The sequence below is a fragment of the Peromyscus leucopus genome, chromosome 16_21, assembly GCF_004664715.2.
Source record: "Peromyscus leucopus breed LL Stock chromosome 16_21, UCI_PerLeu_2.1, whole genome shotgun sequence".
NCBI lineage: Eukaryota > Metazoa > Chordata > Mammalia > Rodentia > Cricetidae > Peromyscus > Peromyscus leucopus.
The window spans coordinates 51218297-51244086 of NC_051084.1; positions in this window are offsets into that span (position 1 = coordinate 51218297).

The window sequence follows — 25790 nt, forward strand, 5'->3', positions numbered from 1 at the left end:
ATCACTACCCAGAAACAAATCAATACTTATTGTAGTAAAGTTGCTGCTTTTCACAGAAAACCTCACATGCCTCTGGTGAAACTAGGTTTTTACCTGGTGAGTAACAGGGGAATGGAAGGCAAAGAGACCAGTGACTCATGCCCATTATCACTGTACCCTGTGCTAGCTTAAGGAAATGCATTTCCCTTGCTTTGCTGCCACTGAGCTCTGATTCATTCCTTGAAATAGTTGCTTTTGACAACATTGTTTATTTTCAGGCTTTTCTTCGGTAGTAGAAAATTGTTCAATTTTCTCGGGACTCCATTCATAGACGTATGTTATCCTTCACATATTTATGTTAGTTTCTCTATATATGAGTTTACATAGTGAGAAAATGATATTAAAATGCTGTAGCCAGAAGAGGGAGAGGCTGACTGGGAAATATTTAGGAAAAGGCCCAAAGAAATGAAAGTGGCTCTCTACGTGTTATACAATGTCTAAACATTTTAAATGTAATAACTAAGACTTATAGGCCACATTATACAAAGCAGATAAATTTGTCTCTTGCCAAAGAGGCTTACCCTTTGTTCCTGGCTCCTGGAAGGCCATGTCTAAACTCTTAGGCTATTCTAAAGGCTGGAAATATTTTGCTATTCATAATGAAGACTTGGATCACAGGTGTACAATGCGGTAATTAATCACATACTCAAAATGTAATATCAATAGAGTCTTGGACATTGAAGTTGTTGTAAATCTCTTCCAATGACAGTGTTCTATTCATATTGAATATCCATGTTGGGGTGTGCAGCACTCTCTGAAGACACAGGGAGTTTGCATTGCTCACAGATGCTGCCTTCGACTGGTTAAATGTATCTTTTTTTTTTTCCCGTTGTAAGTCATAACTTTGACTGTAATTGTCTGGTGAGTGCTATGATTCTAACAGCAAAATATTGAGCTTGACCATGATTTGTAGATCCTTGCATTCATTTATCTGAGTTTTACCTACAAAGTACTGTAAAGTTGCATACTATTTCATTTCAAGTTTAGAGTGTAAATGGAATTATAAATAATGTGATAGTGTCAAGCAGTCTTGTTTTCATTGAAGTTCAATAGTAGGAATTGAATGTATGTTTTCCTGTATATGAAATTTATATTTGTTATTTTGTGTCATCATTCGAAAAAATCATTAGTTCTTGAGAATTTCATATATTTTTTGGTCATATTGACTCTGCTTCCCCAACTCTTCCCAGATCTATCCTTCCTTCCCTACTCAATAAACATTATAACTTTATTTTTATTATGAAATTTTTTATTCATTTTACATACCAATCCAAAGTCTCCTTGTTCCCCCATTCTACCCTATCTAGCCTCCCCCTCAACCCTCCCATTCCCTCCTATAAACTACAGCTCCAGAGAAGTTATCTAATGAGGAGGACCTGAAGAGTGATGCATACATCACCCTGGAAAAGGGAAATAGATGAAATCTCCATGAGTAAACGGGGGATGAGGGGTGAACAATGGAGGATAGGGGGTGGGGGATGAAATTTTTTTTAAAAGTCCTATCAAATACAAATCCAATTTGTGCTGTCCATACACTATGGCCAACTTACCATGTGCCACATCCTTAAAGAAAACTGACTTCCTCTCTCCCTGAAGCTATTGATTGCAATTAACTCCTTTGCTGGGGATGAGGCCTTATGTCCACATCCTCTCACAATGCTGAGAATTTTGCCTGATTTGAGCTCACGCAGGTCTTCTTATTGCTACTCTGAATTCATTTGTGCAACTACCCTGCTGTGTCTAGGGTAGTTGTCATAATCTTCAGAAATGATCCCAGGGCCTTGGGAGAAGCATGTAACATAAATCAAGTTATGCATAATGCGGAAACAGTACTCCCATTAGACAATATAAGATAATGCATAAAAGGCTCAGTGTCAGAACTGGCATTATTGGCCTCAATGCTGAACAGTGAGGACCCAGAGACCCACTAAGTGCTCTGTATTACTTCCAGTACCCTTGTTTTTCCTGTGGAATGTGACCATAAGACTTATTGTTGAAGATACCACATACTTGAGTCACAGAATATGGAGAAATCAAGTTGGTACTTACCACCTCTTCATTCCTACTGATTAGTTTTTATGTTGTTGTAAGTTGCTATGCATGTTACCAGAGGAGAAAGATAACTATCAGGCTCTCCCTGCTGGGACTCCTGCAAGCTATAAAAATGACTAATCTAGTAAGACATATCAACTTGTGGAATGGTGGAACTAACATCTTTGGAATAATCAACCACTTTCTGATCGAATTTAATTCTTAGTTTGCAAAATGAAACCCATGTCTTGTACCATTATGGGGCAAAGAATCTGGGGCTACACAAGTCATAGTACCTAGGGGAGAATCAACTACTATTTATTCTGTTAAATGGGCACTGTATTAAATCAGTCCCTAGAGACTTTTGCCTGTAGATAAATGCATCTCTAAGTCCTCATCAGAGAAGCTTCTTTCTTCAGCAGATGGTGATTAACATACCAACCCACTGTTGATAAAAGTACAGAGAATAAGAGAATGTCAGTGACAAACCTAAGTGAAAAAACATTCTTTATAGTTTATTTGCCCTACAGATTAGAAGATCCAAATGATACTGGCTGTCTAGTAGGATCCTTTTCTCTGCCTGCTAAAGCGTGTAAAGATAAGAAAACAACTCAATGCCCAGTTAAAGTTTATTGGCAAGCATTTCAGACATCTAGGGTAGAGAGGGACCTCTCAGAACTAGAGAGTCAAAGAAAACACTAAAGCAAACAAAGTCATAACACAAAACATCCAGCAAATTTGTAACAACATGAAAAGACCAAACCTAAGAATAATAGGGATAGAAGAAGGAGAAGAATACCAACTCAAAGGCACAGAAAATATATTCAACAAAATCATAGAAGAAAACTTTCCCAACCTAAAGAAGGAAATGCCTATGAAGATACAAGAAGTTTATAGAACACTAAATAGACTGGATCCAAAAAAAAGTCCCCTCGCCACATAAGGTGATCCTTATGTGGTGAAAAGTTGTGTTTCTTGTATGCAGCAGAAGGATGGAAAACAGGATCCATCCTTCTGCTGCATACAAGAAACACACCTTAACTTTAAAGATAGACCCTACCTCAGAGAAAAGACTGGAAAAAAACTTTCCAACCAAATGAACTTAAGAAGCAAGCTTGTATAGCTACCCTAATATCTAATAAAATAGATATTCAAACTAAAATCAATCAAAAGAGTTAGGGAAGGAAACTCCATATTTATCGCTGGGAAAAAAATCCACCAATATGAAGTCTCAATTCTGAACATTTATACCCCAAATACAAGGACACCTACATTTGTAAAAGAAACATTACTAAAGCTTAAATCACATATCAAAGCCCATACACTAGTATTGAGAGACTTTAACACCCGACTCTCAACAAATGGACAGGTTTGCCAGACAGAAACTTAACAGAGAAATAAGGGATATAACAGACTTACAGAGGTCTTATGCATGCTATCACAAGTTCTGTCAGTCCATATGTGAAGCTTTCCTCCCGTTTCTAGAAGGCATTGTTTCCTTGTAGCCATCCAACACCCCTGACTTTTACTATCTTTCTGCCTCCTCTTCACGACCCTTGGATACGGGGTTGTGGTATATATGTTTCAGTTATAGCTGAGCATTCTGCAACTTCTCATTCTCTGATCCTTGGTCAGCTGTTGTCTGTCTCAATCATCATCTATTTCAAACAGAAATTTCCTTGATGAGGATTGAGAGATACATTAATCTACTGGTATAACAATAAATCATTATACTTAATAATTTATTCATTTAGCAAATATGCAATGTTTATTCATAGTTGTGGATTTTAACTTTGAATCTTCAGATGCATGGTTTTGTTTTGGAATACCAATAAAGGTCAAAAAACTACTAAATGGCTATGTGTAGTAGGAATCTTAGAAGGGCTTATTAATAAATCAAACTTGTAGCCAGGTATTGGAGTGAAGCTGGAAGATCAGAGAGACAGAACAAGCCACAGCTTCCTCACCTGGCCAATTCCTCAGGTGATCCTGTTTCCTCAGACTGGAAGCTTCTGTGTCCTCAAATCAGAATGGCTCTTTGCTGAGCTGCTGCTAGAAGCCTGAAAGCTTAACCAGCCAAATGCTTCTAGTTTCTGGTCCTCATGCCTTATATACCTTTCTGCTTTCTACCACCACTCCCTGGGATTAAAGGCATGAGTTACCATGTTTGGCTATATCCTTGAACAGATGGATTTCTGCCTCTGGAATGCTAGGATTAAAGGTGTGAGTGCCACCATTTTCTAGCCTTTGTATCTAGTGGCTCTTCTGTCTCTGACCCCAGATAAATTTATTTGGGTGCACAATATTTTGGGGAACACAATACCACCACAGCTATGGGGAGGTTTTCAAGGGAGAATAGTTAGAATGTGTTGTTATAAAGGATTAAAAGGGAATAGGGAAGATTAAATTAGAATGGGAGAGGGAGATCAGGGTAGAAAAGGAAATACAGAGAGGGATAAATAACATTGAAGAGCTTTCAAAAGTATCATATGAAAATCTACAATAAAAACTTCATATATATATATATATATATATATATATATATATATATATATATGGTCAGGGACAAGGACAGAATCTCTAGTTAGTGGAAAAATACAGACCTTCCCCCATAAGACATGGAACTAAATTTGCACCCTGATCAGAATCTAGACTTGGTGTGTTTTCCTTTGTATCTCCTGTCCCTACATTCCCTCCTTAGGGTGGTCGAGAGAACCCGTTGTAGCCCTGCAGGTGGGGCAATATATACATATATACATATATGTATGTATGTATGTATGTATGTATATATTATAAAGAGTTCAACTTGAGTTACTCTATAATGAGGAAAACAATGGCTTTATTAGGCACTGAAGGCTAACACATAAAAAGCTCAGAGGCAGGAATGCATTATTGCTTTTGAGCTGTTGGTCAGTGAGCTCCCATAGTTAAAGACCGTTGCCCATGTTCTTGATTACTCCCCAGAATTTTACATAAGAACTTATTGCTGGTGACATAACAAACCTGAGTAATAGAATATATATAAACCAAGCTCAGACAAACCTAAAAGGTTCATCACTAATGACTAGTTTTTGTAATGTCACACATGTCAGTGCAGGAGACAACTAATTATCAATCATGCACAGCTGTAACTTGAATAATGATAATAACTGGCCTGGAACAACATGCCTACTATTACTTAGTCTCTACTTTGCATCAACAGCTTTTATACCCAACAATTCTAACAAAACTTTTGATCAAAATGATTGCTATCACTTAAATACATGCTACAAAAAGACACATGTATTGAGGTCTGGTAGCCAGGTCAGTGACATTAAAAGGTAATGAATCATTTTTAAGGTGGTGCGTAGTTAGTGATCCCCATGTCTTCACAGATACCATGGGACATTGGTCTCTTCCTATTTCTTTTTGCTCTCTGGCTATGAGAGGAGTAGTTTGCTCTCCCATGCATTCCCTAAAAATCACTATCTGGAAGTCTACTCATCTACATTGAAGGACTAATAGTATTGGGTGTGCCTGATTATGAACTAGGCCCTCCAAAAAGTTAGTCAAGTAAAACTTTGTCTTTGTAGTTTAATTACAGCAGAGGCTAGGAATGCAACTCAGTTGTTAGAGTGCTTACATAGAATGCAAGGAGCTCCACCTTCATCCACCAGCACCACATAAACTGGGCATGGTGGGACATGCCTGCAATCACAGCACTTGAATGATAGAGGCAAGAAGACCATTAATTTACTGTCATCTTCAGCTGTATTAGAAGTTTGAGGCTAGCTTCAGATACATGAGACTGTTGTTCTTAAAAAGCAAAATAAGATGATTAAAGCAGTCATTTTTATATAGGCATTAACAGAAAGCTTCCTAGTACAGAAACTTGGTGGTAAAATATGGGGCAGTTGGTCATAGCTATACTTAGAACTTGATGAAGAAGTTTTTAGAATTGACTCATGAGAGGTGTTTGGAAGATGCTGGAAGAGCAGGCAAAATAAGTACTAGCATGCTAAACCGAGTTGTCTCGGACAATTCTCCAGGGAGCTGGGAATGCAGACCTCAAAGACAATGTTTATGATACTTCAGATGGACCTGATACTCCACTGAGAACTGAAATATTGTTGCCCTTTTTTACCATAGGGAAAAGGGTGGGGGCACAGAATGGGAGAAAGGAGCATAATACACCCATTTTTGAACAGTCCTTTGCACATAGGCCCCCAGTAATAAGCCTCACATATCTATCTCCTTGTGTTGTTTTTTTTTTCTCCAAAAGAAAGTTTTCACTTTCTCCAAATTTTTAGGCCGTCTCCCTTCACGTGCTGTTGAGTTTTCTCTGTATCAGCTACAGCAAACAGAACAGATGGGGCTGTGGTGCCTACACCTATCCCAGCCAATCAGCAATGCAGTAAAGTGATTTCTATGCTTTTGGAAAGAGACAGAGACCCAGCCTGCTACAGAAAGGATGACAGGCACATTTAGGCCTGTGGAAAACAGGAGAGGGGAGAATCATTAAGTGGAAAACCATAATCCCAAGTGAATTCCCCTAAGTGTTGGTGAGTTAGTCAGTCTTTCCAGTTCTGAGTCCCTTCTCTACCTGAGAAGTATTTAACAACTCCTAAGAAACCTTAACTTTTCCACGAATTGCTTTCCTGTCTTTAGTTCCTTCACTAATGGAGAAAAAGACCCCACCTGCCAGCTGGTATCACTGAAACATTTTAGGAGACAGATACAATAGGTGGTGGATTAATTTACCTGGAAAACTATTTCTCAGGGCAACAAAACATTAAGGTGATGGCATGTATATGTTTCACTGCCCGCTTTTGAGCATACCTATAGGAACAGTCATGAGCAAAAGAGACTTGGCAGAAGATTGGGGAGGGGGAGTGTAGCCTGTTTAACACCAGAATCAAATAAAGGTGCTGTGGAAGATTCAGTTTTTCAGAGTGATCCTAAATAGAACCTAGGAAGGTTCAATAACATAGCAGGAAAAAATTCTCATGGTATTTCAACAACCAGCAAGGCCTCCACCATTACAGCCTCAGAAACTGAGAAATGCAAATTTGTAAGATTTTTCCAGGACAGAATCATTTCAGTAAAGATTCCCAGCCCACCCTGAAGAGGCAGGACTGTCTAGGGAATCCAGAATAATGTACAGTATATAACTTTGGACAGTATATAACTATATAACTGATCATTACAGGATCTCTGAGGAAGCAAATCAATGGGAAAATGCAGGAGAGAAGGGACGGAGAGTGACGATGATACCTTTATTTGTAGAAGAATGATATGCATGTAATCAAAGAAAGTTTGAAGAAGAAGGAATAATCGTGCATATGTTTTGATAGTAAGAATCTTTAAACAAATGCAAATTTAAAGAAAATAATGTAATGACGATGAGGGTTTCCTTGCCAAACTGACCATGTTTTTTAAATACAATCTTTTTTTTTTTTTTCCAAGACAGGGTTTCTCTGTGTAGTTTTGGAGCCTGTCCTGGATCTTGTTCTGTAGACCAGACTGGCCTTGAACTCAGAGAGATCTGCCTGGCTCTGCTTCTCGAGTTCTGGGATTAAAGGTGTAAGCCACCACCACTCGGCAAATACAATCTTTTTAAAAATATATTTTTACTTTCACTTCAAAGAGGAGGAAATTTGAGTTGTTACTTTTTTTCTTATTTCATAATCAGTTTCTTTTGCTAAATAGTTATAATATCATTATTTGTATAGAATAAAATAAACACTTAATATAATTTCTATTCATTTTCTCTAATTGTGTCACAGATGTTCAGTTTGTTAAGCTGGTATCTATAAGAGATCAGTAACAGCTCAGGACCCAAGAACAAGTTCTCAGCACAAAGGAGATTTATTTGCCTCAGAGGAACAGAGGGCTGACAATAAGAGATAAAGACAGGAGATAGCAGATGACGAGGAGAAGGGAACAAGGGAGGGGGGAAGGAATATTTTTCCCTGGGGGAAGACAAAGGACTGTCTGGATAGAGAGGAGACAGACAGGGCACATAGGCAAATGGTGGTTTATAAAGATAAAATGGGAAACCCCGTGTTAGGATGACGTGTTTAATTTTAATTGGACATGGTATTTAGGGGAGCCAAAGAGGGCTTTTGATTGCTGGACTTCAATACTTTAGTAGTCAGCCTCAGGAGGAGGAAATGGCCAAATAAGGGAACAGACCTTCGTGGCTAGCTTTAGGAATATAATCTGATGGTTTTTAGCGAGGCAAAGGGAATCAGGGAGAAGGGCAAAGTCTGCCAGAATGATGCTTGCCATACTTGAGCTGGCCAGAGTGCTTTCAGTATCCATAACAACTTGTATGTTGTGATGGAGAATAAGTTAGTATGCTTCTAAACTATTGTCATATAATAGTATCTTTAATTTAAAAATTAATTACATATTACTGTTTGCTCATTAATTGCTTTGGCTAAAATCTTTAATTTTAAATGTTAGATACTGTCTTAGTTTCAGTTCCAATTGCTGTGGTGAAAAACCATGACCAAAGCAACTTAGGGAGGAAAGGGCTTATACAGTTACATTTCTACACCACAGCTCATTATTAAAGGAAGTCAGAGCAGGAATTAAAGGGGACAGGAACCGGAAGGAAGGAACTGACGCAGAGGACATTGAGGAGTGCTGCTTATTGGCTTGATCCCCATGACTTACTAACTCATCCTACTTCCTTAAAGAACTCAGAACCCTCAGCCTAGAGATGGCACCAACAACAATGTTCTGAGCCCTCTCCCTTTATCACTAATCAAGAAAATGCCCTACAGGCTTGCCTACACTTTTCTTAACTGAGGTTCAATCTTCTCAGAAGACTTTAGCTTGTGTCAAGTTGATATAAAGCTATCTAGAACAAATGCATTTTTTTCTTTTAGCTGAAAAGTTTCTGGTATTTCTCCACTAAATATTGTCCTGGCCTCTGGTCTGAGATACACATGATATTAGGGTATTCATACATGCCCATTTTATGCATGTTTTATATAAAAGAATATTGAGTTTTTTCAGTTGTCTTTTGTTATATTTATGAAGATAATAATATGTATTAGTCCCTTTAAATTACTCTATAAATTCAAAATACTTCTCATTAGAATTTAAAAAACTATGAAACTTGACAAATGAAATTGACATGAAAAATTAATATATGGAAATGGTCACTTGAACTGCTAAGGGAACTAGAATCTTATAAGATCAAAGGAGGCTGAAATATATTAAAAAGAAAAATACTTAAAGATGTATTTTACTGAAAGGACCAGAGAAGTCAATTGGATAAATCAAATGTACTTGTAATGTCACCAAAATGACCATTTGCTAAAAGCTTTGCCCTTAGCTTGGCCCTATTGGGAGCTGTAAGAAATTTAATAAATGGGGTTTAAAGGAGTTCTTCCAGATACTTTTGAGGAATCCATGGGTTCCAAGTGTCTTCCTTTCTCTCTTTTACATATTCTGTACATGTATAGCTTTTCTCCACTGTATTCTGCTACAGTCACAAACATGCTGTCTGATAAGCCTACAGAATGCTTCTAACAGTCTGTCAACTGAACAATCATTTATGTATTTGTTGGGAAGTGAATTGTTTTATTAAGTGATATCCATAAAGTGAGCTCTGGAAAATAAAATTTAGATGAGTTTCTCTAATATTTTTAAGTTTTCTAGACATCTGTTTGATAGTACTAATTATTATGGTATCATGGCATAACAAATCTAGCTTCTGATACTGGACTTGAGTACTTATTTTAAAATTCAAAATTATAAGATAAAATCTTTGCAAATGTTGAAAGTAGTTATTTATTTGACAACAAGTTAGAACTTTATTTATTTATTTATTTATTTATAGACAACAAGTTATGAGCACATCCTTTAACTTCAGTTGATTGAGGAGAAAGTCAATGTGTCAACAATAATGAGGAAGAGCATATCCCTTGCTTTTCATTCTAAATGTCAGTATCTCAATGAAAGAATAGATTTTACAAAGCTTAGGACCCCTCTTTGATAAAATATGAGCTAATAACAATGAAAGAATTAAAATTTTCAAAATTGTCAGGAGATTATTTTTAGTATGTCTACCCTATTAACTGATTATAGTAATTTTAATTAGTCATGTTTGTTCTTAGTTTATTTTTTAAACTTTTCACATTTATAGCATATTGTACAATACATTGACAGATATACATGGTACATAATGCTTAAAATCATCGTGAGCACACATCTAATCTAACCTAATGCAGGTAAAGCCTATAAAATACTTTAATTTCTCCACAAAGTAATCAGATGGAGGGATATATTGACCATTAGAAGAAATAAAGGTGGTTGAAGTATTTTGTGGTGGGAAGGATGAGGTGAGTTATACCATAGAGATTTTAATAGCTAGAAATATGCACTAAGTGAATCAGAGTTACTACTAAATCTCTTTCTCTCTTACACACACACACACACACACACACACACACACACACACACATACACCCCTATATATATTATATAATATTATCTATATTATGGGGATGTGAATCACCTCACCTGATATATACAAAGTGCCAAAATAATGTCTTACACTCTCTGGTGTTTATAAGCAGTGCAACCCAGGCCATATTCTGTCTTTAACTTGACCAAGGTAACAGTTCTTACTGGAATCCACACTGCTCTAGCAATGTGGTTGCTCCAGGAGGAATACCCATTTAACTCTCCAGCTTAACCCTTTCCATTCTTCCCATAAGTTCAGCTCCTTCATGTCTACTAGACTGCTAAGAAAAAGAATAACTGGAGACACTCCTGTGGTGAGGAAAAGAAAAACCTTAATGAGTTCAATTTTTATAACTTTGTATTAAATTTAAGCAGAGAAACTATGTTTCTAGGTTACATGCCACCATAAATTTCTTTATCTGATTGTCATCCAAAAATAAACAGTATCAAAAGTAGGCATTTTTGGACAAATGAGAGACTTCATATTTTAAGAAACACAGTGAAATGCTTACAAGTCCTAATTAACATGATCAAAAGAAACCTAATTTAGATGTACTCCACAAAAATTCATCACATATTTGCATACTATTCATAAACAAATTAAGGCTTAGTATTTTCAATTTACATTGGTAAGTTCAGAGTTTTAAATATTTACTCTTCACTGTATCAAGTGTACAAAAGAATATTTATAATGGTTTAAGAATCATTCTAGGTGAGTAAATTCCACCACAAATTGCTTCACGATTATCTAACTTCCCATACAGCATTCATTTTGTATATATGATGTTGTTTAAATGCATTTTGATCCATAGGCACATTTTAAACTATTGGTAAATGGCTATACATTACTAATATTACTTGGGTTCAATAAATCTAAATCTGCATAAAGTAAGGTAACAACAATAAGAATATTAAGAAAATGACTAGGAAATATGCTGTAAATTATGTATAAAAGCCATAAGTATTGGCATATAAAATTTTATATTATTAGTTTTTGTACCACTGTTCTTTTACACATTCAACAAAGCTTTTTGGTAAAGGACCACAGAGTAACTATTTTGGTATCTTGAACTATATATTTTAAAGCTATTCAAGAAAGTTTACATTTATTTATTTATTGTGTGTGTGCATATGCACATGTACAAAAATGTATGCAGCCACAATGATGTGTGTGCGGAGGTCAGTGAACAACTCCTGTACATGGAACTCTCCTTTATGTCTTGTTACTTAGGTCCTTGAGCCAGGCAAATATGCTTTCTTATGTGCTGGTGCTGAGCCTTCTGTTTTGGTCTATTCAACTTTTTAATAACATGAAATCAACTGTAAACAATACCTAAAAGAGTGGATACAATGATGTTCCAGTTCCCATCGGAATTTAGTGCACCTCAAGTTTACAAGTAATCTGGGGCCCGCGTAGGCGAGGCCAGCTTAAGATCTTTCTTCAGAATATAAGAGGGGCCTGTTACAACTGATTTTCAGTGGAGAAAAACACTATATTCTTTCCCAGATTTTACCAGTTAAACATTTTAGGGCTGGAGATGTGGCTCAGAGGTTAAGGGCACTGGCTGCTCTTCTAAAGGTCCTGAATTCGATTCCCAGCAACCATATGGTGGCTCACTGACATCTGTAATGAGATCTGGCACTCTCTTCTGGCCAGCAGGCAGAACACTGTATACATAATAAATAAATAAATAAATCTTTCCAAAAAAAAAAAAAAGAAAGAAAGAAAGACTTGCCAGGTGGTAGTGGTGCATGCCTTTAATCCCAGCACTCAGGAGGCAGAGCCTGGGGGATCTTTGTGAGTTCGAGGCCAGCCTGGTCTACAGAGTGAGATCCAGGAAAGGCTCAAAGCTACACAGAGAAATCCTGTCTTGAAAAAGAAAACAACAAAAAAACAAACAAACAAACAAAAAAATTTTAACAACCTTAGCTGGTTTTTGAGTACTGTTAAATATTTTATTGTTAATTGGGGAAGAAAAAGAAAAGTGTTCAATTAATTATCCCTTATATTCCTATTTTTTTCTATAAGAATTCATTCTTTAAACTTAGTATCTAGTCTTAATAATATCTTCAAGGCAAAGTAGCAATATTGATCAAAGGCATGAAGCCTCAGGCTACACAATCTGCTCTTGGTTATTAAACAAATTAGGGATGAAGTTCAAACAGAAATTTGCTTGCCCCCAAATACTTACCTTGCATCACTGTTGAGTAATTACTCTGTAAAAATATGTGCATTGACGGAATATGAGATGCAAGAATCTTAGGGAAGATACCATGGCCTTCCCGGCCTGTCTCCCTTCACTGCCCATTTCCTAGTTCCTGATGGTTTTTCCTTCCTGTTTACCCTGCTGTGTCTTTTGGCATATGGTTTAATTTTTTATCATTTTGTTTTCACTGTAGTCTGTCTTCTCAGCACATAAATCTTTACATATCTAACTCCTCTTCTGAGTTTTTTCACATAACTTGCCATCACTCTCTTCTTTCTGCCTGTTTTAAATTTTCTGTAATGTAGATCCCTCAAAGTTATATTTCATGTTCATACGTTGTTATTATTTATGGTCTTCATGAGTACATTCTAGTAACTTCTAAGGACCAGGAACTTTGTGTTCATTCTTTCATTTTTGGATTATAGTAAATACTCATTGAGTACTCATGGTAAGCACTCATTCATTAATACTTCTAGGCATTTGCCAAATGAATGAATAGATTGCTCAGTTAAGTTATATTCAAGAGACATAACATTTACAGACAAGCTGTAAAATGAGATAAAATAATTACAATAATATTCTCATTACACTTATTTTTTAAAAGTTCTGTAGGATCCCAAATAAGTAACCGTTCACTAAAATTCAGTAGTAATAATTTCAAAGCATTCAAAATGTAGCAGTCTTGCATTAATGAAAAAAATTAATGGAATAGTTTGACCAAGGGCAAGTCAAGATTTGAATTATCTACTGTCTGTTTCTTCTGTAGTTTATGGCTTCTGCTTTGTCTATTATCTGATCTGTCCCTGTCTGACATCTAAGTATCTTGTCTTGTCCCTAACAGATGGATTTTTACTCTATATTTATTGACTAACACAGAAAACACCATATGGGGAAGCAATAAGGGATGCTTTACAGAAATCTTTAGCAGAGTTTTAAGAGGGATCAAGTCACTTACTTCAATTGATCCCAACTGGCCCAGATAACTAACATAACAGAAAACATATCATTAACAAGTAACAGCCTTATTCTGTTCCCAGCATTGGTGGAGGATATTTGTTGTATAAAGTTGGTTTCAATTTATTTGCTGTTTTCCTCCTTTATTACAATAACATACATACATACACATATGTATTATGAGTCAGGGACATGGGACATATGTAAGATTGTAACTATATGCTTACCTGAGGTTGTAAAAGTTGATTATATGAGAAATCCAAGGCAAATATGATTGGTTGTTCCAACCATTCCTCTCTTAAAGGCAGGTTATACTAACAGGCTGAGCACACAGTAGGATAGCAGCCTTAATACCTCAAGATGCATTATTAACTCTGACTGTAAGGTCCAGAAATAGTTCCAGTATCTTTGAATGCAAAATATTTTCTTATAATAATGTATTACCACACAATTGTTTTTAATCTGAGGTTTACAGAAGCACTATAAGTGAACTGAACATCGAGTTGTCTTGAAAAAGAAGGGTTTCAAAAGAAAAGACCATGCTGACTACAGATGCAGGCAGGAATGAGCTTTCAGGTATGTACAAAGAAGTCTTGTGGGAAATGAGGATAAAATGATGTATTTGCCTGCAGTATCCTGTAAGTCTAACTAGACCATTGGCCATTGAGAAGTCAGATGTTAAAAAAAAAAAACTGAAAAGCATAAATTTTATTTCAGAAGCCCACACTACTTTCTATATATTAAATTGCAAAGATTAAAAAAATCTAATATGAGTTTTATTGAGGATCTCCCGAATGCATCTTGCTCACCAAATGACTCTACCTTTTGCTATGTGTGGGGCCTTGATATAGAACAACAGAAATGAGCACTTCATGATTCTGATTTCTTTATTCATTTAAATTAGATCAAAATACTAGTTCTTGGTGATATCTGAAAAAGCTTACTTCAATTAATTTTAAAATAAGTAATTCTAGAAGCTGAGCTGAGGTGTTCTTCCAATTAAAATATTGTAGAATTGGTTGCAGTATAAAATTATTGCACATGGATATTTTATAAATTCTAGTATTATGCCACAAGAAGGAAAACTGGTGAAACAATTTGCCCTTGGTAAGAATATCTGAAGGAGAGTAAAATATTAATTAACAACATAATAAATTAAATGAACTCTGTGCTGTGATTTACTTTGTTTAAAGTGAAAATATCATTATTCTAAGACTCCAATTAACAAGAGGGAAATAAGGTGCTTCATATAAACTATTACTCAAATTAAGTATAAGTGAACAATTCAGGTAATTTATTGCAAATATCTAAGTACATGGTTGTACATGGTTGGTTTCCTTAATGTTAACTAAGAAATAAAATTATGTAGCCATATGTTTTAAGTGATGAATATTCACATTTATCTTATTTTAAAGCTATTTAGTAGACATTCCACTCACAGAAAAGAATAAAGCATTGCTTGATTCTCCAAAAAGATTGCAGGAAAAAATGCTATGGATAGTCAACTGACATTTAAAACTCAAACTAGCAAAATATTCAAGAAAGAAAGATTGTTTTAAAATGCATTAATATAATGAATATATATATAAACTAGACAATCTGTGTATTACCAGAAAAATACTCAAAGTCCATTTCCAGAATCATCTACATTCTTCATGAATAAAACTTAATAAAAATTTCATGGAGTTGTATATGTATAAAAGGATAAGACATATATATATATATATATATATATATATATATATACATACATACATACATACATACATACATATAATGGCAAGATAGTAGAATTAAAACCAGTTTTTACTACCTTTATCTCTGTTTTTTCTATACATCTTCTGTAATTAGCCCAATAAAGGCTTATAAATGTGAATTGGTAGGCAGATACCTGTAGTTAATGGTTTAAATGATTCTTTGGATTTCTTTATTAAGTATGGACCTAAGTCCCTGAGATGTATCAGATTTACTGCTTTTATCAGTAATAGAAGGTGGCATGAGCAGGGACAGGCTTGGATGGATACTTGCAGCACTCTAGTGGCTATTCTGTTTCAGTGCAGTGGTGCCTATTAGCAAAATAAATCACAAGTGGCACAGATGGTCTACAAGTGACAGCACACACTCATGTACTGTATTATTCATACACTATAAATAATTGAAGTGAAGTGCATTTATTTTGTTAATTTCTCTTTTTTTTAATCATTGCTGCACATTTTGAAGGACAATGCTTGAGGTTTAGAAGACAAAGTTAAGAAGCAAAGGTTGAAGACTTTACTCCAAGACACAGACAACTTTACTGGAAAGATTAATTTGAGGGGATATACTGATTGGTACAGTGAAAGTCAGATTAATAGTGCTTAGTGCTGGAGTTCAATGAACTTTGTGCTTATAACAAACACATCTACTTAGAGGCAGAACTTTTTGATGTATAAGAAGAGTCAATGGAAGGGATACCTCATACTGCTTACTGAAGATTTTGCTTCACAACATGTAATTAGTATAAAAATGGGTAATGGGATAGGGAGTTTAGAGGGGCTGTATAAGTTGTGTGAGGGCTGGATTAATGAGATATACTAAGTGTCATGTCATGTGGCCTTTCCATTTTTCATGTGACCTGACAAATGTCTACTTGCACCACAGAGGACAGTGATGGTTGACGAAAGACATTTTTCCACCCAGATGCAACTTAGTGAACCAATGATTTTATTTGTGTTACTACCAGGATTATACGTGACTCAAAGGCAGATATAGCTTAGAAAAACTCATCCTGGTGTGAGGGATGACTCTAAGGCCACATCTCTGGAGCTCCGTATACAAATTGAAGACCCCTGGATCAGTGGGGGGAAAATTCTTCCCCAGCTACAGTTTACACAAGCTTAGGGAGGTCCTTGTGAATCTTTTTCTTTACTTCCAGAGTCCTGTGAACTCCCCCTCTTCCTCTGAGGTCAGGAACATTTCTGCTAGGGGGAATAGTTACACAAGAAAAAGAAAATAAATTTTGGAAATAATTCAGAAATAACACGCAGATGACAGTCCAGCTACAAAATAAATGGAGATTAAAGCCTGAGCAAAAACCAAACTTTTGATTATTTGTAACAGTTTCTTTTCATTTCATTAATGATTGGATTTAAATTATGGAAATACAAAGAATCGTCAAAAGTGCATTTTAAACAGCTCATCAACTAAAGAGTTACAATGCTGTTCTTGCATTTTGATAAACATTCTGTCAATAATATATAGCTGTCACCGGACAGTGGTGGCGCACGCCTTTAGTTCCAGTACTCGGGAGGCAGAGACAGGCAGATCTCTGTGAGTTCGAGGCCAGCCTGGGCTACAGAGTGAGTTCCAGGAAAGGTGCAAAGCTACACAGAGAAACCCTGTCTCAAAAAACCAAAACAACAACAACAACAACGGAAAACAAAAACAACAACAAAAAACCCCACAGCTGTCAATAATGTGAATGATGTGATGTTTGTAAAGTGTGTGGACTTCCTTCCTTCCTTCTTTCCTTCCTTCCTTCCTTCCTTCCTTCCTTCCTTCCTTCCTTCCTTCCTTCCTTCCTTCCTTCCTTCCTTTCTTCCTTTTTTTTCAGCTTGGCACAAAGAGAATCACCTATGAAGAAGGAAACTCCATTGGGAAATTTCAGATTGTCAGGAGGGTAAGTCTGTGTGGATTTTCTTGACTATTGATTGAAGTGGGAGGGTTCACCCTACTATGCATAATATCAGCCCTGGGCAGGCAGTGCCAGCTTGTGTAAGAAAGCAAATTGAGAAAGCCAGAGGACCAATACTGTAAGAAGCATTCCTCCCCGTCTTTGTTTCCTGCTTCACTTCCCTTTATAGTCTATATGATAGACTGTAACCTGTAGACTGAAATAAATCCTTTCCTCTTCAAGTTGTTTTTTGATTAGTGTTTTGTCAAAGCAATATAAAGCAAGCAAAGGTAGAAATTCGTACCAGAGAGTGAGATACTGTTGTGCGTTACTTGATTTTTTTTCTTTTTAGGCGGAAGACAAAGGGGAAGAAGGATTGTGGAAGAATTTTGGAGCTTTGATTTGGAAAGGGTGACTGGGTGCTCAGAGCTTAATGAGCTATTACAAAGGCTTGAAAACTAGGAATTTTTAGAGAATTACAGACAATGGAGGTCGGATGTGAAGTTCTGGTGAGTTAAACAATGACTCTATCTTGGAACTTCCTGCTGTTCTTGTGGCTCGCTTTGGGTTGTTCTTGTGATATTTTGGATTATTAAACTATGGAAGTGGAACCTTTGGTTTACTAAAACAATTTATACTGGTCATCTGGAGCTTAAGAATTAGTTGTGATCAATAAGAGACCACTATCACTGAAGTGGAAGCATTTTCTCAGGGTCAATACACAGAAACTCTGGTCCAGATGAGGCCTTGGCCACATCTCATGCTGGCAGCTGAAGATAGGAATGTGTAAGAGTTTTCCATGTGGTACTGGTTTTGAAGGCAATGGAAACGGACATGGAAAACACCTGAGGGTTGGCACTATGAATGAACAAGAGAGTCCACTGGTAAACGTGCAGCCTGAGTTGCTGTAGAAGCTCCAGGACTGAAGAAGTCCTGGAGAGAAGATGAGGCTTGGCATCATGTGGCAGAGCTAGATTCCCTGAAGAGAAGAGGCCTGGAGGGGCTTTTGGTCAGAATGCAGCCTCAACTGCAGTGAAGACCCAGCATATTAGAGATGCTGACATCATGTGATATCCACCAAGGCCATTGGCAGGTGTTGGGTAGAGCTAGCTTGAGCCTATAAGAGAAGCTGCATGTGTTGTGGATGGCAGAACTGGAGGTGTCCTACCCAAGCCCTTTGGAGACCAATCATGAGTGAGTCCCAGACACTGCACACTGAAAATTTTATACTGTTGGACTTTGGTTGCTTTCTTTGATTTTATTGCATTTATGCCTTGGTTCTTCCATATTGAAATTAGAAAATGTGCAACTTGTTTTGGATTTTATAGGAACCCATAGATAAGAGACTTATTCAAGTTTTTAATGAGAAATTAAACTTTTAGAGTGTTTGAAATTTTTTAAAGAGTGTTGGACTTTGAAAGCTATGTTATGCTTTATGTATCATATTAACTTGAGATCTTAGAGATAAACAAAAAAGAATGGTATAGTTTAATACTAATGTATTTGTGTGTTAAATTTACAAGGAGCCAATTGTGCTGGATAGGTTTATAATTTAATTTTTTTATTTTTTGTCAACTTAACTCAAACTAGAGTTACCTGGGAAAAGGTAACCTCTATAGGAGAATCTTCATCAGATTGTCCTGTGGAAATGTCTGTTGGGGCATTTATCTTGGCTAATAATTGATATGAAATGACCCAGTCTATTGTGGGTGTTGCCATTATTGAGTGGTTGGGCTGTTTGTGAAAGCAAGCTGAGCAAACCATGGAAAGCAAGCCAATCACCACCATGTTCCTCTGTGGTCTCTACTTCAGTTCCTGACTCCAGGTCCCTGCCTTGGAATCTCTCAAAGATGGGATGGCTTATAGCCTGTAAGGTGAAATGAACCCTTTCTTCATAATGTGCTTTTGGTCAACAGAGAAGAGAATTAGGAAAATGGGCTTATCTGTTTTCATCTGTGGAATTATGTGTTTTAAAGTGGTGTTTCTCCTCAAAATGTTACATAGTTTCTCAAAAAAAATTTCACCTATCCCTACAAGATATAAAAATTAAAGAATAGCAATGCGTTCAAGACTACTTCCTACTTTCTCTTCTAGCAGGTTCAGAGTAGCTGGATTTATGTTGAGGTCCTTAATCCACTTGGACTTAAGTTTTGTGCAAGGGAATCTGTGGTTGTTATGTAGAACTGAATGGTATTGTAAAATAAAATTAAATTAAATTAAAAAAATAATTTGTAGCAAGAAGAAAGAGAGGAAGGGAGGAAGGGAGGAAGCAAGGGAAAAAAGAATGAGTAAGTGAGGGAGAGAACAAAAGAGCAAGGGAGAGAGTGGAAGGGAGGGAAGGAGGAAGCGATGAAGGGAAAGAGTAAGGAAGAGAGGGAGAGAGCAAGGAAGATATTCAGACTTGAAACATGGAAGCCTCCTCTCCCTTTGCAATTCATCTTATACATAATGTGCAGTCAAATCATACCTGAAGATTCTGCTCATCTCAAAGACTCTTCGTTTATTTTTGTATAATTTCTTTGTCACCACCTGTGTCTTGTCTTGTTCAGGATCTCATTCTGCCTGCTAAGCCACTGAAACAGTGCTATTAAAACTCTTATTCCTTATTTCTGAAAAAAAAATTAAAGAATAGCATTTTGCTATAAATTTTCCAGTATAAATGCCAAGAATATAAATATAAGCATTTGTATCGTTAGTAATGCCACAATAGACTTGTGAATTCGTGTGCATGAATGTGTCAGTATTCAGGGGGTAACTCTAGTACCAATGAATTTTAGTGTTTCAATCAATGTTCATCATACACATGCAAGCATAATTCTGATGACACATAGACTGGCATGATGTCATATCTAAAATGTTTCCAAGGCAGCATTTTATATGAGAAAAAAAAACCCTAAAATGAAAGTATTCACACACAGAAATCCAATTCTTTTTGAAAAATGCATTTACAGCATTATACTCCAGTCTTCCTCATTTTCATAACAAGAGTCAGGAGCAGTTGACTATTAGGGACAGTATGAAATGATACTTTTCCACTTGCTTTCTTCACAATGAGGATGATTTAATATTAAAATGAGAAAATTTAAAATCATGAAAAATTCTCATCTTGATCATACTTTAATATTAATATTTTAAGAATTAACATTGTTGCATTGAAATTTACATTGAAGACTGATTTGTAAAGGAGAAAATTCACAAGATCTCTGTGAGTTTGAGGCCAGCCTGGTCTAAAGAGAGAGATTCAGGACAGGCACCAAAACTACAGAGAGAAACACTGTCTCAAAAAACAAAACCAAACAAACAAACAACAAACAAAAAGAATTATATTTACAGTAAGTTTTTATTTTTATCACATATTTCTTAGTTGTGCAATAACATTGATTATATATAAATGCCTTCTGAAGAATTTTAGGGAGACTTACCTAATAGATATGAATAAAATTTGATGAAAAGAACAGTATGATGTGTAATATCACAGTTTTACAAGAAAAGCGTACATTTCTATTGTACTAACCCCCATATAAGTTTTTCTGCTTCATATCTTGCTTTTCTCAGTTTATCTAACCATGTTCTAGACAGTCGGACCTTACTTTCTTCCCACTAACAACTCCTTTTGATACTACATACACACACACACACACACACACACACACACACACACACACACACAAAACAAACACACACAGCTGTGCCTTTCTAGATAGCTCTTTCCAATTTTATTCATGTAGTTAATCTTACTAATTCATTAAATTCAAGAAAGACAAGTATGGTATGTATTTGTTGATATGTGAATATTAATTGTTAAATTAATGACAACCAAACTGCAATACATAGACCCTCACAGGGTAGATATAGATTAAGGGACTAAAAGGTACAGGTAAAACTCATTAAGAAAGGGAAATGGAATGGATATTTATGGATGGATGATGGGGGGAGGCTGGAATAGAAAGATCAAATAGAGGGAGGAAGGGGGGGGGAGCCTAAGGAGAGAATACAGGGAGAGAATATGGGGAGAGGCAGATAAAATTAAGGAGGCATTTGAGGGGTAGTATGGAAACCTAATACAGCAGAAGCTTTGGGAAATATATAAATATATGTTGGTCATCTAAATGAAATTGCCAAATAATAAGGGCCATTGCTTGTCGCCAAATGAAGCTTCTAAAGACCACTGAGAGGATTGGATTACATGTGATTGAGTTGTTGACCAAAGGGTCCCATGGGAATCCCCAAATAATACAAGCTGTTACCAAGACAATAAGTTGCTCTCTGCAAACTGACAGCAAGGTCCCCTTGCTGAGGACAACACCTACACAACTTCCTGAGCATAGAGAAGCTGAACTGGTTCCCAAGTAGAGCCTTCACTCCTTGTTTTAGAGTCTTTGGTACAAGAAGGTACTCTGCACAGTATCCAAAGAGAAATGTAAACACCAAACCAGCCACAAACACTTTGACCTACAATGAGGTACTACCTGCAAGATATGCTAAGGCAATGGTGGCACAGAGCTTGTGGGAGTAACCAACCAATAGCTGGTCTGACTTAGGGCTCAGACCACTAGGTGGAACCCATACCCAACACTGGTAGGGTGACCAAAGAACCAGAGACTAGATATCCTAGGGACCTAGTGTAAAACTGAATACTATAGGCCTTAAACAAGCAACCAAACTGCCTCAGACCAGAGAAAATTCAGAGACCCACAGCCAGACATTACACAGAATGTGAGAGATTTTAGAACACTCAGCACTCAATGGGGTGTCTCCATCAAATTGCTCCCCTCAGAGCTCAAGGATCCTGAAGAAAAGGAGGTAGAAAGACTATAGAAAAGGAGGTAGAAGGAGTCAAAGGGGATGGAGGACACCAAGAAGTTCTCTGGTGACAGCTGAACAAGACACCGATCTATGAGTACAGCAGGATGTTTTGAGGAATCCTTGTCTTCTTATTCTACTTTAGCCAAACAACCCAGCTATTGCCAAAGTGATTGGCTGTTCTCTATAACAGTGTTTTCAAATTTTATTTAGATGATAATATATTTCTCATTTTTTCAAACCTAAACTTTACACTCCTGAGATTTTTGTGGTGGTTAGTTTTTAACTCAACTTTCAATACACGACTAAGAGTTTGCTACACATCTGTATTACATGTACTGGCAAAAATGGCTTCTTTGACATTTTTTTAAAAAAGTAAATTTAGCTATCTCTCCCATTAACCTTTCTACTAATTTCATCAGTAATTAATGTAGTATTCATTTTAATTACAAACAGCTTAAATACACCTATAATCAGGAACAAAATTGAAGCAGTCATTAAAAGTTTCCACATAGAGAAAATCCTGGAAGTAGATGGATCCTTCTGCTGCCTGGGGGCCAGCAGCACAGAGCTCAAAGGAAATCCATGGAGTCAGTGCATGCTGTGACCTTTTCCTCTGAAGGGGTTAAGGGAAAAGACACTCACACCTTCTTTTGATGGTTTCCTTCTATATCCTTCTTATGTATTCTGATTTGTTTCCTTTGCAGCTTGTATACCCCCGTGAAATCTTTCTGGCAATACAGAAATTATAATGTGGTTACATTGTGTTTTTCAGATGAACGATTACAGTGAATGCAGATGGAAAACAGTATATCCCTTACACGACTAAATATTCTATGTAGTACAGGTGAAACACAGGTTGTCCCAAGAACCCACATACATTGATGTCCAAGCAACTTGTTATAGATTAACAGAGTGTCAACAAGTAAGGTATTTTCCCCAGCCAGTTCTTTTATTGGCCGGCTGCATTTTGTGGTTACAAAGAAAGGACCAATCACTTTATAACTCATCTTGAAAGGTAATCTTCTAAAAAATCTTAAAGTAATCATAAAATTTTGTGCATGAAAAAAGACCAGTCAGCTCTACTTTAAATCTTTAGGGTGCATACCCATTAATCACTAGTTTTTTGTTTGTTTGTTTGTTTGTTTTGTTTTTTAAGACAGGGTTTCTCTGTGTAGCTTTGTGCCTTTCCTGGAACTCACTTTGTAGACCAGGCTGGCCTCGAACTCACAGAAATCCGGCTGCCTCTGCCTCCCAAGTGCTGGGATTAAAGGTGTGTGCCACCACAGCCTGGCTTAGTACTTTATTATATCAGGAGGTTGAGGGCAGAAATTGATATAAGGACTTAATCATCTTTGATCACCAATTAATCCTTGCAAAGAAAGTACATCAGCTAGTAATAATTGGACTTCTTTGTTTTTGTTCCCTGACCTTAACGAGTTCCTCAGCTATGTGTCTTTCTAAAACTTTGGATTGTCTTCCTGTTTGTTGTTGTTGTTGTTGTTTTTTCTCATAGCTATTTAACAAAAAACATCTTAATCTAACCTGAAGTCATTTTAAGGCTTTGTTTTAGTTATGATGCACATTTTTTTTCAGCTATGATGCACTCCAAAATCTGTGAACACAACTCCCAAAATTAAGATTGTGTCTGAGGTATTGTGACTCAGTTGTTTTTCTTAATCATTCACCTAAGCCACAGTCTTTATGGCTCCTCAATAGAACTCACGTGTCCTAGCTTTGTGACATTTCCTTGTTTTATTTTTATCCTTGGCAGCCTATGCTTTATCAGAGGGAGGGACAACGTTTTATCCTACTTTTACCTATGTTAATTTTTTCCATTGAACTAACCTCTATCACAATACCTTACTATATTTATTAAAAACCCTCAGTCTTCAAAATCTTATGTAAACTAACATTATCATCGTATAAAATCATTGCTTCAGTTAAGCAGTACAGCTTGGGAGGAAATCATCATCATTAATCTATAGGTAAAAATGCCCAGTAGAACAGGATATTTCCATGAGATAAAGACACTACATGACAGGCAGTGGGGAACTCCCTTCACCCATTCACACCATGCCAGATGCCAGAGAAAGAGGGTAACAGCAAACATGTAAAGGCACAGCAGAAGCAAAAGAAGTTCTGGAGTCTGTAATCTTGGGACCTTTCCTATCTGAGATTTACCCATCAGGGATTTTTCACTCAGTGAATTGATACCTCAAACTTCAATTACCACCTGCTAATCCTCTGACATGGCCAGCAGCAGGATTCATTGGTAAATTCTGCCAAATTTGTAATGACAATTTAATACTAGTGAATTTTCAAACAGCTCCATAAAATATAAAAATTAAGAATAGTTTCAAACTCATTTTACAAGGCCAATATTATCCTGATACAGGTAAGGGCACAGCTTAAAAAGAAAACTACGAAACAGATTTCCTGATAAATAGATGTAAAAACTCTTAATAAATTATTTTTAATTGGAACTCAGTAACACATTAAGTTCACAGATCACAACTACATTGAATTTATATAAGGGATGCAAGATTGGTTCAACATAGACAAATTAATAAATGTAATACAAAATATAGACTTAAGACAGAAACCACATGATCATCTCAACAGAGAAAAGGCAATTTTTAAAATTTCAATATCCCCTTCATGATTTAAATCCTGAAGAAATTAAGAATAAAGGGGATATATCAGAACATATAAAACTATAGTTAACATTAAATAAGGTAGAACCAAAAGCGTTTCTTCTAATGTCTGGCCTGATGTGAGGGTGTCCACTCTCAGCACTTATTTCATATAAAGTTTAAAGTCCTAGTTAGATCAATAAGACAAAAGAAATAAATTAAATAAAAATAAATAGAAAAGAAATAAGAAAAATTATCCTTTATTGTAAAAGAAGTGATACTAGCCGGGCGGTGGTGGCGCACACCTTTAATCCCAGCACTCGGGAGGCAGAGGCAGGCAGATCTCTGTGAGTTCGAGGCCAGCCTGGGCTACCAAGTGAGTTCCAGGAAAGGTGCAAAGCTACACAGAGAAACCCTGTCTCGAAAAACCAAAAAAAAAAAAAAAAAAAAAAAAAGAAGAAGAAGAAGAAGTGATACTATAGACACTAAACCAGAAAACTCTTAGATATACACTTTTTTTTAATTAATAGAATGCAAAAAATCTGAGGAGCTATTAACAATTGATAATTGTATGGGGAGGCTGCTCAAGCTTCAGTAGGTCATTCGTGCTCATGCCAGTAACACTAAATGGATTCAATGGCTTTTTAAAAAAGTAGTCCATGAAATGGGGATTGGGTTAAGAAAATACAGTAGGAATAGAATAAGAAATGGAAAGCAGATCTGATTAAAATTGCATGCATATATGAAATTCTGAAATAGCAGAAAAGAGATTAAATTTTAAAATGGGAAAATAATTAGCAATTCTCACATGTTCTAATGATGATTTTGGCACAAAAGTTTAGGAAAAAATATTCCAATAGCAATGACATCAAAGGAATTAAATACACGTAGGAATAACACAAACTAAGGTGGTAGAATATTTGTATAATGAAAACTTCAAGACACTAATGTAACTAAAGACACTAGACAATGCAAAGGTTTCCAGTACTTGGGTTTGCAGGATAAAAA